Below are 14923 nucleotides of genomic sequence, written 5' to 3'. Positions count from 1 at the left end.
AACCAGTAGGGACTTGACTGTAGGGACTTGACCAGTTAAGAAGTGATTACCAAGATCCAGACAGAAGATGATACAAGCTTAAGCTCAGGAGACAGAGATGGAAAGAAGGTGTTATTTAGTCTCTAAGTCACTCTTTTGGGACGCTTGCAATGCCATAGACAGCAGCCCACCAGTCTCCTCTGTCTATAGGGTTTCCCAAGCAAGAATACTGGGTTGCCATTTCCCTCTCCAGTGGATCTTCCCAACCCTGGGCTCAAACCTGCACCTCCTATATTGTAGGCAGATTCTTTACCACTGAGCCACCTGGGAAACTCTTGGAAAGAAGTGGGCCACATGAATTTACTTATTTATTCAAGAAACACTGAACACCTACTATGTGCCAGGCACAGAGGTGCTGGAGATTTTCAAGCACACAGAAACTGACATGGTCCTTATGCTCATGGAGCTTAGTCTAGTGGAAGGAAATGGACATTAATTAAATAATAGTACCAAACGGACAGTTACAACTATGACAGATATGTGAAGGGGAAGCATGTGGGGCTAGGAGAGTGAGTAATGAGGGACCTGCTCTGATCACAGAGGCCAAGGGGGACGTCCTTGAGAAAGCAATGCTGGAGTAGAGGTCTGAGAGAGTAGGAGTTAACAGGACAGAAGGGTGGGATTCATTCCAGGCAGAGAAAACAGCAGGTGCAAAGGGCCTGTGATGACCTTGGCCAGTGCATTTGAAACAGAGAGAATAAGGAGGAGGATGGGACCAGAGAGGGAGGAAGGACCGGACCTTGCAGGACTTTATGGGCCATGCTAATAAGAGTTTGGTCTTTATTGCAAGAGCCACCGGAAGCTGTTGAGAGATTTCAGCAGGTAGGTGACAGGATCAGAATGAGGATTTAAAAGGTTTATCAGATGGGACTTCCTTGGCCGTCCAGTGGTTAAGACTCCACACATCCCCTGCAGGAGGCATAGGTTCCATTCCTGGCTGGAGATGAACTAAGATCCCTGCAAGACTCGCTGCCAAAAATAAAAAATTATCAGAGCTACCACCTGGGGGAGGGATTGAGAGGGGAGAGGAGTGACAATAGGGAGTGCAGACACGAACAACAATTCTGGTGAGATGCGATGGCCACTTGGTGCAGTGAGTGGGGGGAAACCCAGAGGTAGAGAGGAGGAGTGAAAAATGGGGGACGCAAAAGAAAAGTGTCAAGGATGACTGCTAAGTGTTCTGAGTCAAATAACCATATGGGTGTTGGTACCATTAACTGAGGAAAGGAACTCTGGAAGACAGCCAGGTTTAGGCGGACAGATTGAGTTCCACCTGGGGTCGGTGGTGGATAACAATTTCTTGCAGGGACTGGAGCTCAGGGAATGAGTCTGATCCCATAGGCTGGGAGGAAGGGGCCAGCAGGTCAGGAGGGCAGTTCTAGGAGGGTGCAGGGTCCAGGCGCCTGGGGCCTGGGGGTGGGGCGCGGGGGAGAGCGTTGCTTTGCAAGAACTGGCCGGCTGCAGAGACGCCGGCCTCCCCGTCTATTTCCCGGTTTTCCTGCCGGAGCTTTAGGAATGTCCGGTCTGCTCTTAAGCAAGACCGAGCCGAGCGGAGGCGGGGGCAGAAAGCCTGTGCTCAGGAAAGCCCTTCCTTTCTCCAGCTCTGCTCCTTTCCCAACAGGGCCAGACCAAGCAGGACCAGAGGAGGCAACAAATGCCCTTCCCTCGTCCTCCCTCCCTCCCAGCCACTGCTCCAGAGCTTCGGCCCTCTTATAAGCGCCCAACTCTTCGTCCGCTTTCTTCAGCTCCACGCGCGGCTGTGCGGATGAGGCTCTCAGAGGAGCAGTCCCTCCACCCCGCAGCCTGGGCCCGGCTACTCCATGAACGGGCATCTGGCTCCCCCTCGTGGTGACATCAGCACATTGGCGCGCTAGGTCAGCTTGGAGCTGCCGGGGCCAGAGGCAGGGCTATGGCCGGCGTCCTGGTCGAGAGGTCAGGAAGTGTGTGTCCAGTCCTGGCCAGTGACTCACTCTACAACTGTGCGCTGTTCCCCTGACCTCTATGTGCTCCGATTTCCTTGCCTGCAAATTAGGGTTAGTGATCTGGGTGAGGCTTTCCTTGGCTAACACATAGAGTTTTTAAAAGAGTTTTGTTAGTTTTAAGAACCCCTCTCCCTAACTTGAGGTGCCTTGACATCCAGTGGCCGCTCAACAACACCTCCTGTGTGCTACCAACCCCTTCCGTAAACCACTCCATTTCGGGACAGCCACATTAGACATACTCCCATTGGACTTCCCAGGTGCCTCAGACGATAAAGCGTCTGCCTACAACGTGGGAGACCTGGGTTCAATCCCTGAGTGGGGAAGATCTCCTGGAGGAGGAAATGGCAACCCACTCCAGTACTCTTGCCTGGAAAATCCCATGGATGGAGGAACCTGGTAGGCTGCAGTCCATGGGGTCACAAAGAGTCAGACATGACAGAGCAATTTCACTTTCACATGGCCAGAATATGGTGATGCATGGGGCCAGGTTAGTACTGTCCCTAGGGTGCTCTGGAAAGACCAGGCACAGAATGGATGGAAATACAAAGGAGAAATATTTGATCCAGATCTCAGGGCCAGCTACTCAGGGCTTGAGAATCTCCTTTAAAAAAAAAAAAAAGATTTTATTTATTTTGCGTTTTGGCTGCTCTGTGTCTTCGTTGCGGTGGGCGGGAGTTGCCCGCGAGGCGTCCCCTACACTGGAAGGCAGATATTTAACCACTGGACCACCAGAGAAGTCCCTGAGAAGCTTTTTTAAATTAAGGATTGAGAACTTTATGCCTCCAAAGGACAGCCCCTAGCATTCAGCTTGGGTCCACAGTGGCTGGGTGGAATTGGATCCTAGCGTTGATGGCAATGGCCAGCAAGGGTAGAATGATGGTTGGGGTCTGCCCCTGGTGTGAGTAATAAAGGTGGAGAATTAAAGAATAAAAATAAGAATAACTAAAAACCGGCCTGCTTTTTAAGATCACCGTTTATTTTAAACAACATCAGTTAAAAAATGCTTCTTCCAGAAAAAAAAATTTATTGGTCTAATTTCTTTGATCTTTCCAGGTGGCGCTGCTGCTGCTGCTGCTAAGTCACTTCAGTCGTGTCCGACCCTGTGCGACCCCATAGACAGCACCCGCCTGTCATGCAGGATACATAAGAGACGCAGGTTTGATCCCTGGGTCGGGATTCCAGTATTTTGGCATGGAAAATCCCACGGACAGAGGAGCCTGACAGGTTGCTATCCACGGGGTTGCAAAAGAGTCAGACATGATTAAGCAACTAAACAACAATGATTAGTGATATTAAGCATCATTTTTATGTGCTTATGGGCCATTTGTATATCTTCTTTGGAAAAATATCTATTCAAGTCTTTTGCCCACTTATTAATTGGGTTGTTTGTTTACTGTTGTTGAGTTTTAGGAGTTCTTTATATAGTGTGGATATAGATTACTTTTCAGATATGTGATTTACAGCTGTTCTCGCCCATTCAATAGGTTGCCTTTTCAGTCTGCTGATAGTGTCTGATGCACAAAAGTGTCTAATTTTGATGAAGCCCAGTTTATCTACGTTTTTCTTTTGTTGCCCTTTCTTTTGATGTCATATACAAGCAATCACTGCCAAATTCACTATTATAAAGCTTTGCAAGCTCTATGTTCTCTTGTAAGATTTTATAGTTTTAGCTTTTATATTTAGGTCTGTGATTCATTTCAAGTTGGTTTTTCTAGGGTAATCAATTTTTAAAAATTAAAACAGTAGAATTTCAGAGACAACTTACCCTAAAAGTAAGATTCAGACCCTAGACTTTGGGTGCTAGTATTCCTGAAGGTTGACTGTCTGGCCTTCTCACAGTTCTAAAGTTGTTCTCATCCTCTTCTGGGGCTTAGACCACTGTGTAGGTGAGAGGTTGCACGGTCCAGTTGAGAGCATAGATGCTGGAGCTGGACCTCTGGAGTTCCAGCCTGGCTCTGTCACTCAGGGGCTGTGTAATCTTGGTGACAGTACTGAACTTTTCCCCCTTCACCCGTGAAATGGCAAGAGTAAAGGCACATACCTCACAGGGTTGTCGTAAGGAATCAATACATTCATGTATAGAAGGACTTAGGGGGAATTTCCTGGCAGTCCAATGGTTAGGACTCTTCACCTTCACTGCTGTGGGCCTTGGTTCAGTCCCTGGTTGGGGAGCTAAGATCCCACAAGCTGCATGGCACAGCCAAAAAAGAAGAAAAAAACTTAGATAAGTGTCTAACACTTGATGAGAACTAGATAACATTTTTATTGTTAACTTTATGCTGATGACTCCCAAAGAAGAATCTGCAGTCCAGACCTTTATCCTGAGGTTGACAACCTACATATGTGTCTGCCAGACATCTTGACTTGGACATCTTTTGGGCACCTCCAATTCAAGTCCAAATCTGGACTTAGAACCAGAGAACATCACAGGACCCACCAGTGTCTCAAGCCAGGTGCTTGGGAAGTCACTCCTGCCGCCTCACCTCTGCAATGCCTCCTACTCCCTCCCCAGTGCTCCGACCCCTGTCCAGGCTGCTGTCATTTCTGCCATCCTAGAAAGAGCAGCACGGTCTCCTCTAATCTAGTTTCTCCAGAACAGCCGTGCGACTTCCCTGATGATCCATGGTTAAGACTCTGCGCTTCCACTGTAGAGGGCGAGGGTTCAACCCCTAGTCTGGGAACTAAGATTCTCCCTGCTCCATGGAGTGGCTTCCTGAGTGGTGCTCACCCGACAGCTCTCACACCCTTCTTCTCTTCTCTGTGTACCCCCAACCCTGGATTTGTGGCTCCTCTCGATGTCTCAGGGCCTTTGTATGAACTGTGCACGGAGCTGGGACACTGTCCCCTGCCTGCCCTCCTCCCTGCCCCTCCGTAGTTGGCTGATGACTGTTCAATTCTTAAATGTGTCATCTTCCAGGAGGCCTTCTTTGACCCCAGAGCTCTGGACCTACCCTCACACAACAGATGCTTTATCGTAACCATTTGTCTATTAAATGTTCCTCTGCCAGAACCTGAGTCACAAGAGCAGGGACCTTCCAGTCTGGTTGCCTACCTACTGTGTCCTTTGTAGCCCACAGTGCCTGGCACCCCACAGATGCCATCTGTGTGCAGTAAGTGTCTGACAGGGAAACATGACCAAGAGCGTGGACCCCAGGCCAGCTGGGGGAGTGAGGGGGACTACTAGGAGGGTCGTGCTTCTGTGATTGAGTGTCAGACCAGCAGAGACACTTGCCACGTGTCCCAGAACCTGGGCAAGAATCAGGCAGCAAGTGCCCTGGATCCTGATTAGCTGGGAAGTTTGTTCTCTGAAACCACTGCAGGGCTTTAAGTTGGGAGGTAAGGGACTTCCCTGGTGGTTCAGTGCTTCAGCATCCGCCTTGTAATGCCGGGGAAAACAGTTCAATCCCTGGTCCAAGAAGATTCCACAGGCTGGGGCAATTAAACTCCTGAGCCACAACTACTGAGCCCGCATGCCTAGAGCCCGTGCCCCACAACAAAAGAAGCCACCGCAACGAGAAGCCTGCACAGCACAGTAAAGAGGAGCCCCTGCGTCTCTGCAGCTAGAGAAAGCCTGCTTGCAGCAACAACGACCTTTGGTCAACATAACAAAGCTCAGTCAAAAATAATTAATCAGTTAAGTCAGAAGGTAACACGATTGGAGGTGAAACACCAGCTGGGCAGAACTGGAAGCTAGGTGGGCCAGGAAGACAGTGTGAGCAGGAAGATAGTTACGAGGCTGTGGCTCTGAGATGTCTCTGGAAGGACACACAGGGAAGTGGGGAAGGAAAGTGGGTGGCCGAGGGGCAGGGCAGAGGGGACATCGCGCTGCGTGTTCTGCTGTCCCTGTGGAATTTTCAAGCAGGTGCCTATATCACTTGGTCAAAAAATCATCTTATTTGTGTATTTATTTTGGCCACACTGTGGGAAAGTCCACCAAAGATGATCTTAAAAAGCAGATGAATGGATTTCCCTGGTGTTCCAGTGGCTAAGACTTTGTGCTCCCAATCCAGGGGGTCTGGGTTTGATCCCTGGTCAGGGAACTAGGTCTTGCATGCCACAACTGAGACCCAGCGCAACCAAATAAATTAATTAAATTCAATATTAAAAAGTGGATGAGGAACTTCCCTGGTGGTCCAGTGGTTAAGAATCTGCCTTCCAATGCAGCAGATGAGAGTTCTAGCCCTGGTTAGGGAACTAAAATCCCACTCATCTAAGGGCAACTGAGCCCTCATGCCACAGCTACTGAGCTCTCACACAGCAACAAAAATCCTGCATGCAGCCACTGGAAAATTAAAAAAGAATGGATGAAAGGGGTATATTGAGATAATCTATGCAGTACATAGTGTCTATAACATTTGATTTTTTTTTTTTTGTATTCTAAACTAATGCTGACTGTAAAGAAAATGAGAAGATGTATAAAAGTAAGAATAATTAAAAAAAATAAAATCCCCTAAATTCCCTCTACCCAAATGTGAGCAGATAGGAACACTCCCTGTTTCTCCACCTGAAGCAGCTGGTAGATAAGCTGGGTAAGGGCTGGAGGGGGAGGTTTGTTTTCCTGTGGGGCTACTGGATTTAAGAAATCAAAATACAGGACCCCTGTTAAAGTAAGAATTTCAGGTAAACAAGGAATAATTTTTTAGAAGTGTATTCAAATATGACATAGAACATTCTTATATTTAAAAAGTCTTTTTTTTTTGTTACCTAAATTCAAATTTACCTGGGCATCCTCTATTTTATGTGGCAACCCTAATGCGTGCGTGCTAAGTCACTTTGGTCATGTCCGACTCTCTACGACCCTATGGACCCTAGCCCACCAGGCTCCTCTGTCCATGGGATTCTCCAGGCAAGAACACTGGAGTGGGTTGCCATGCCCTCCTCCAGGGGATCTTCCTGACCCAGGATCACACTCGCGTCTCTTAAGTCTCCTGCCTTGGCAGGCAGGTTCTTTACCGCCTGCCCCACTTGGGAAGCCCGGCAGATCTATACCCTGGTCTTTCTCTTCCCTCTGTCCAGACTGCTGGTCCTTTTAAGTCTTCATTTGAATACTTCTTCCTTTAAAAGTCACTCCAGTTTATTTTAAAAATTGTCATAGAGTTTTCTGCTGTGTCCATGTCCTATGTAGTACCCACCCTGGGCCCTGCTGGCCAGGACACGGCAGCCTAGGCCCCCAGGGCCTGCTGGGGGAGGGGAGTGAGAGGGGCAGGGCTCAAAGTCCTGGCACCAGGCCCTGGGTCCTGGCAATTGAGCCTGGATGTTGAGCAGGGGCTCCAAGCACCGGGCACCATATCCTGGCTCTGAACTCTGGGACCTGGGAACTGGAAACCAGGACCAGGGCAGAGGCCACCAGCGCCTGGTCACTTGGCAGAAGTTACTGGGCTCGGGGGCTGTCCTGAGCCTGGTGTCACTTACTGCCCCCAGTGGGAGGGGTTGCCTAGTTCCCCGTTGTTTTGTAACAGCTGCTGGACTAGGCTAGAGGGGAAATTTAAGGAGCTGAGAGTGGGGTGGGGAGGAAGGGATCCGTAGGTTGGGCAAGGCGACTTGGACAGGCTCCGGGGGGTGGGATGACAGCAGGTTGGAGCTCCAGGCCTCAGGGAGGCAGGCAGTAGGGTCCTGGGGGCAAAGACAAGATAGGTGGTGGGAAAAGCGATACCCTTTAGACCCTCTGTCTTTATAGCCTCTGGTTCCCTGACCTCCTGGCCCAGCTCCCAGGTCATGGCAACTGGAGTGATGAGTGTGGGCTGAGGGAGTACTGATGCCAAAGGCTTGTCTCATGACTCAGAATACAAGATCCAGCCAGAGCAGATGGCATGGCTGAGAGTGAGAAAAGGAGACCAAGAGATAAACGGAGATAAACAGGGACATCACTAGAGAGAGACTAGAGAAACAGGACGGGATACAGAATGAGAGACTGAACGGCCACCCACAGCAGCGGGTGCTGCAGGGGAGGGAGGGGTCAGTGGCTGCCAGGCCAGTGAGCCTTTCCTCTGTCTCTTCCTAGACCCTGCCTGTCTGAGTTTCTCCCCGACTGTGCCCCCTCCCAGAGTTTCTCAGGCTCAGCGCTGCTGGTGTTTGAGGCAGGACATTCTCTGATGCGGGACTGGGGGGGTGGCTGTCCCGTGTGTTGTAGGATGTTTAGCAGCATCCCTGGCCTCTGCCCACCAAATGCCAGGAGCACCCTTCCCCTGCAAGTGTGACAACCAAAAATGTCCCTGGACATTGCCAAACGTCCCCTGGGGAGGAACTGCCCCGACGAGCTTCCCTGCTCCCAAGTAGATCGTGTGCTTGAGAGGCAATTCCCGGTTCCTGGCTCATTCTAGTTCTCCCATCTAGAACCAGCCCTTGTGCACCCCCACTGTGCCCTGCTTAGCTTCAAAGCCAGGGATACGGGAGAGTTGCCGAGACTGAGACGGGGTCTAAAGATAAGATCTGCTGAAGCAGCGGTGAACACGGTCCCCGCCCTCGTGGCGTTTCTGGTCTTCTTCCATTCAGAAGGCACCACAGGGTGTTCTGGGGTGCCCTAGGGGGTACTTTGTGAGCGGGCATACACTCTTGTCTCAAAAGCAGGAGGGAAGGATGGGTCCCCAAGTATGTCAGGACTAGGTATTTGGGGTTTGGTTCTGTTTGTTTTAATTTATTTGGCTGCGCTGGGTCTTAGTTGCAGCATGCAGGATCTTCGATCTTCACTGCAGCACTCAAACTCTTAGTTCAGCCTGTGGGATCTAGTTCCTAGACCAGGGATTGAACCTGGGCCCCCTGCAGTGAGAGCGCAGTGTTAGCCGCTGGACCACCAGGAAAGTCCTAGGGACTAGATATTTGCAGCAAGTATTCATTTTACCCACAATACTCAGATGTCAGACATGTATATTTATTTATTTCTCTAAATCACATTATCTGCTCCAAACCCCCTGCCCACCAAGCTGGTGGGAAATTCATTCATGGTCATGTCTGGGGAGTCCTCTGCCCAGTGTTGTGCTGGTAAAATGATTTCAAATGGCTTTAGGGAAAGGTTGGGGTTGGTGGGGTTGTGGTCTTAAGGAGAAATTTGTAGCATCCGCCCATTTCCATGGTGTTAATACTTCCACCACAGCTGACTTCTAGCTGCCAACCTGACATCACTGAAGGAGTTACTGGGAAGAAGCCGGCAGCGGTGCACCATTATTTAGCATTTCCACCATGTAGAAGGGAATAACTCCAAGAGCATGTGCAATAGCAAAATGTAGTAAAATAATTAGGCAGTGACAAGCTTTGAATGCTATTACTTTCGAATACATGGCATTTAATTGTAAGTTTACAGAATTTAATTTATTTATAATGCCGCCACCCCCCTGAAGCACAGCATTTAATTCCTGTGTTTATCCAGTCTAGAACATTCAGGGCAGGACTGTTTGATCTGCAATCAACTTCAGTTTATCTTCATGGACCTGCTTGGCTTAGCCACTGTGATCTTTTGCTGTGACTTCCAAGTCAGCACTCCTAGTACATCCCCTCCCCAGCAAATAGAAGCTCTGCAGGCCAATCAGAGGTCCTGGGAGATCAGGGTGGGAGTGATGCAAAGTCCCTATTACTGAAGAAAAGACAACAGTCACAGCCAAGACACCCAGAGCCCTGCTCCACTTTCTCAGGCTTGGGAAAACCTTCAAACCTTTTCTAAAGGGCCCATTTCCTCCCGTCTCCAGTCTGGAGCCTGGGAGCCCCATGCTCTGGAATAACCCAGCTTCCTGTCTGCTAGAGTCTTGCCTTGTAAACAAAAGTTCTGGCTGGGGGATGTCTTTTGATGCCTGGCAACCTTTGACAGCCTCAGTCCCACCCCCAGCCAGAGAGGAGGAAACTTACCCACAGCGAGGAGTTACTCTGTCGTTCAATAGCTAAATCGGTCCAACTCTTTAAGACCTCATGGACTTAAAGGAGACCAAAACGCAAATTGTTGACTTCAGTGTTTTTCTGCTGCCTAATCTGAGCACCACGGTGGGGACAAACCCCTAAGGTACTGAACTAAACAAAAGGAAGACTATAGGCCCTGAAAAGAGAGATTATAGATAGACTGAGACTTCTGGACCTGCCTGGAGGGAATTAAACCACGTTGGGAGTAAATCATCTCCCTTCCTGGCTGCCCCACCGACCACTCAGAGCTGATTTTCCTCCCCCCAGGTTCACAAGACTTCTTCTAATGGTTCTCTACCACCTCAGGATGAAGTCATAGCAACAGCCAACTTCCTGGACCTTGTAAGGTAAGGTAAGTGAAGTGAAAGTCACTCAGTTGTGTCTGACTCTTTGCGACCCCATGGACTATACAGTCCATGGAATTCCCCAGGCCAGAATATTGGAGTGGATACCCTTTCCCTTCTCCAGGGGATCTTCCCAACCCAGGAATCGATCCGAGGTCTCCCTCATTGCAGGTAGATTCTTTACCAGCTGAGTCACCAGGAAAGCCCTTGTAAGGTAAGAGTTGTCCTATTTTACAGATGAGAAAACTGAGGCCCAGAGAGGGAAAGTCACTTGCCTGAAAGAACACAGCTGAGGAAGTAGTCAGGGCTGGAATATGAACTTAGATCGAAAGCCTGTACTCTGCAGTGTGTGACCCCATCTCTTATCCCCACCTAACCCCTATCTCCTTCCACAGCATCCTGCGCAAAACAACCATCACCCATTCCCATACAGGAGCCAGGGAGAGGAGAGCAAGCACAAATGTGTTTATTATTTCTAGCTGCTCCTTGGCTTGAGAGATCTTAGTTCCCCCACCAGGTGTTGAACCTCAGCCCTTGGCAGTGAACCTCTGGACCGCCAGGAAATTCCCCAAGCACGAATTTACTGATGAATTGCAAGGCAACACCCTTGTGTTAGTTATTGTTGACCAGAGCAGGGGCTATTTTAAGCTACTTTTACTGAACTTTTTCTCCCTAAGCGAGATGAAGATTTTCTCAGCCTCAACACTATTGATATTCTAGGCAGAAATATCAAGAATTACCTTGTTTTCAGGGGCTGTCTTGTGCATTCAGATCAGATCAGATCAGTCGCTCAGTCGTTTCCTACTCTTTGAGACCCCATGAATCGCAGCACGCCAGGCCTCCCTGTCCATCACCAACCCCCAGAGTTCACTCAGACTCACGTCCATCGAGTCAGTGATGCCATCCAGCCATGTCATCCTCTGTCGTCCTCTTCTCCTCCTGCCCCCAATCCCTCCCAGCATCAGAGTCTTTTCCAATGAGCCAACTCTTCGCATGAGGTGGCCAAAGTACTGGAGTTTCAGCTTTAGCATCATTCCTTCCAAAGAAATCCCAGGGCTGATCTCCTTCAGAATGGACTGGTTGGATCTCCTTGCAGTCCAAGGGACTCTCAAGAGTCTTCTCCAACACCACAGTTCAAAAGCATCAATTCTTTGGTGCTCAGCCTTCTTTACAGTCCAACTCTGACATCCATACATGACCACAGGAAAAACCATAGCCTTGACTAGATGAACCTTTGTTGGCAAAGTAATGTCTCTGCTTTTGAATATGCTAACTAGGTTGGTCATAATTTTCCTCCCAAGGAGTAAGCGTCTTTTAATTTCATGGCTGCAGTCACCATCTACAGTGAGTTTGGAGCCCAGAAAAACAAAGTCTGACACTGTTTCCACTGTTTCCCCATCATTTACCATGAAGTGATGGGACCAGATGCCATGATCTTCATTTTCTGAATGTTGAGCTTTAAGCCAACTTTTTCACTCTCCACTTTCACTTTCATCAAGAGGCTTTTGAGTTCCTCTTCACTTTCTGCCATAAGGGTGGTGTCATCTGCATATCTGAGGTTATTGGTATTTCTCCCGGCAATCTTGATTCCAGCTTGTGTTTCTTCCAGTCCAGCGTTTCTCATGATGTACTCTGCATAGAAGTTAAATAAACAAGGTGACAATATACAGCCTTGACGTACTCCTTTTCCTATTTGGAACCAGTCTGTTGTTCCATGTCCAGTTCTAACTGTTGCTTCCTGACCTGCATACAAATTTCTCAAGAGGCAGATCAGGTGGCCTGGTATTCCCATCTCTTTCAGAATTTTCCACAGTTTATTGTGATCCACACAGTCAAAGGCTTTGGCATAGTCAATAAAGCAGAAACAGATGTTTTTCTGGAACTCTCTTGCTTTTTCCATGATCCAGTGGATCGTTGGCAATTTGATCTCTGGTTCCTCTGCCTTTTCTAAAACCAGCTTGAACATCAGGAAGTTCACGGTTCACGTATTGCTGACGCCTGGCTTGGAGAATTTTGAGCATTACTTTACTAGCGTGTGAGATGAGTGCAATTGTGCAGTAGTTTGAGCATTCTTTGGCATTGCCTTTCTTTGGGATTGGAATGAAAACTGACCTTTTCCAGTCCTGTGGCCACTGCTGAGTTTTCCAAATTTGCTGGCATATTGAGTGCAGCACTTTCACAGCATCATCTTTCAGGATTTGGAATAGCTCAACTGGAATTCCATCACCTCCACTAGCTTTGTTCGTAGTGATGCTTTCTAAGGCCTACTTGACTTCACATTCCAGGATGTCTGGCTCTAGGTCAGTGATCACACCATCGTGATTATCTGGATTGTGAAGATCTTTTTTGTACAGTTCTTCCGTGTATTCTTGCCATCTCTTCTTAATATCTTCTGCTTCTGTTAGGTCCATACCATTTCTGTCCTTTATCGAGCCCATCTTTGCATTAAATGTTCCTTTGGTATCTCTGATTTTCTTGAAGAGATCCCTAGTCTTTCCCATTCTGTTGTTTTCCTCTATTTCTTTGTCTTGATCGCTGAAGAATGTTCACTTGGGAACAAAATCCACACCCCGCCACCCCCCCACCCAGTTAAGAACCACTGAGTTAGACAAAAGATAAAACAGCAGCTGTTTCAAAAAAGCAGGTCTTAGAAATAAAAAGGGGCTTTCCCAGAGTCTCTGTGGTAAAGAATCCATCTGCAATGTAGGAGCTGCAGGAGATGCAGGTTTGATTCAAGGGTTAGGAAGATCCCCTGTAGGAGAGCATGGCAACCCACTCCATTATTCTTGCCTGGAGAATCCCATGGACGGAGGAACCTGGCAGGCCACAGTCCGTAGGGTCGCAAAGAGTTGGACACAACTAAAGCGACTGAGCATAAACACTCTGAAATAAAATAAAATGTTCCAGGGAAGGAGGACTAAGTCCCCTCTTCTGAAGTAGCTTAGGGGAGATAGATCGCTGAGGTTTAGGCTCCTGCTTCTGATGCAAGAGGGGACTGGAGAGGCTGCTTCTAAGGTCTGAATCCCAGTCAGGAGCCAGGACTGTGGTGATCCTCAGAGGCCTGACTCTGACTTTCCTGGGAATAACTGGCTTTGCTGGCACCTGCTTCTGTCAAATCAGTCTCTAAGAGGGGTCAGTGATGTTACATTTACTGCCATTCCCAAAGGGGATGATCCAGTGGCAAGAGGAACTTGCTCAGGGCCAAGATGGGAATAGAGTGGCAACTGGTGGTTAGTGTCACATCCTACTTGTCCACAGGACCTGTCATAGGAGCCTCTTTTCCTTCTGTGTCTGGTACTGGTTCCTTCTTTGTGTCTGTCTCAGTCCTTGATCTGCTTAAGGACCAGTGGATTGAGGAGGACTGAAGTGGAAGCCTGTTTACACGGAAGGTGTGCATGTGGCGGGGGGATGGGGTGGGGCTATCAACCAAGACAGCCCTTTCAACAGTATTCAATATTCCCTTAAATGATCCTTTCTGTCTTTTTTTTGGCCCTGCCTTGCAGCGGGGATTCCCCGACCAGGGATTGGGAATAAATGCTGCCTACACTGGGAACTCGGAATCTTAATCACTGGACTGCCAGGGAAATCCCTTAAAATGAATCTTTCATATCTCTACACCGTCCCACTTTTCCTATGACACCCTTCCATCCTTCAAGAACAAGATCAAATGCCTCCTCTTTTGGGAAGTCTTCCCTGCTCCTCAGAGGCTGTTGGTCACTGGAGACTCTTGAGAGCAGGGATCATACTATGTCCTATTTGTATAGTTTGTATCCTTTACTATCTCATAAATGGGGTAGGAATTCAGTTAAGACCTGAGTCTATTTTACATATTTAATATATTGAGAACTTCTGTGGCAGTCTCTGTGCTGGGGGAATATACAGAGGTCACAGGACACAATGCAGTCCAGGTCCATGAGAAAGCCAGAACTCAAGCTGGTACAAAATGCTAGTGCTGGGGTGTGAGAGTGACACACACATACACCCTAAACCCAAAATTCAGACCAGGCCACTCAAGGCAGCAGGATGGAGAGCCAAAGCAGCTTTATTGCTAATTGCTGCTATTTGAACCTAAGCTCAGAAACTTTCCCCTCCCATGTCTAGACCTTGGGAGACCACCCAAGGAAGCCTCACCCAGGGAGAGTCTGGGCAGGACAGACAGAGCTACCCAATCCTTGGACCAACCCTGAAAGTGGGGTCAGGGAGGTGGATCTCCAGATTGGCCTTTAGAAATCTGATGGCACCCTGGCCATGTGTTCACTACAAGAAGGGTAGGAACAGGAGGGTCTGAAAAGGGAGGGGAGCATAGTCTTAATTGCTTGTTGAAGTTTCTCTCAGTCTCATCGATCCCACAAAACATTTCTTCTCCTTAGGGGAAGAGCATGTGAATGAGAAAGGGGAATGGGAGTGGTGGGTGGGGGTAGGAATTCTCTGGGATCCCTTTTGTAAGGGCACTAATCCCATTCATGAGGGCACCACCTTTATGGCCTAATCACCTCCCAAAGATTCCAACACATCAAGGGTTAATCAGATATCAATATATGAATTTGGAGTGGTGAAAAACATTTAGTCTATAGCAGCCAGTATTGAGGTCCTACCCCAAGCCAACTGAATCAGAATTTCTGAAAGGTGTGGCCCAGACATGGACATTATGACCTAATGTCAACTTGGTGGAGA

The sequence above is a fragment of the Bubalus kerabau genome, chromosome 6, assembly GCF_029407905.1.
Source record: "Bubalus kerabau isolate K-KA32 ecotype Philippines breed swamp buffalo chromosome 6, PCC_UOA_SB_1v2, whole genome shotgun sequence".
Classification (NCBI taxonomy): domain Eukaryota; kingdom Metazoa; phylum Chordata; class Mammalia; order Artiodactyla; family Bovidae; genus Bubalus; species Bubalus kerabau.
This window is presented reverse-complemented; position numbering follows the sequence as displayed.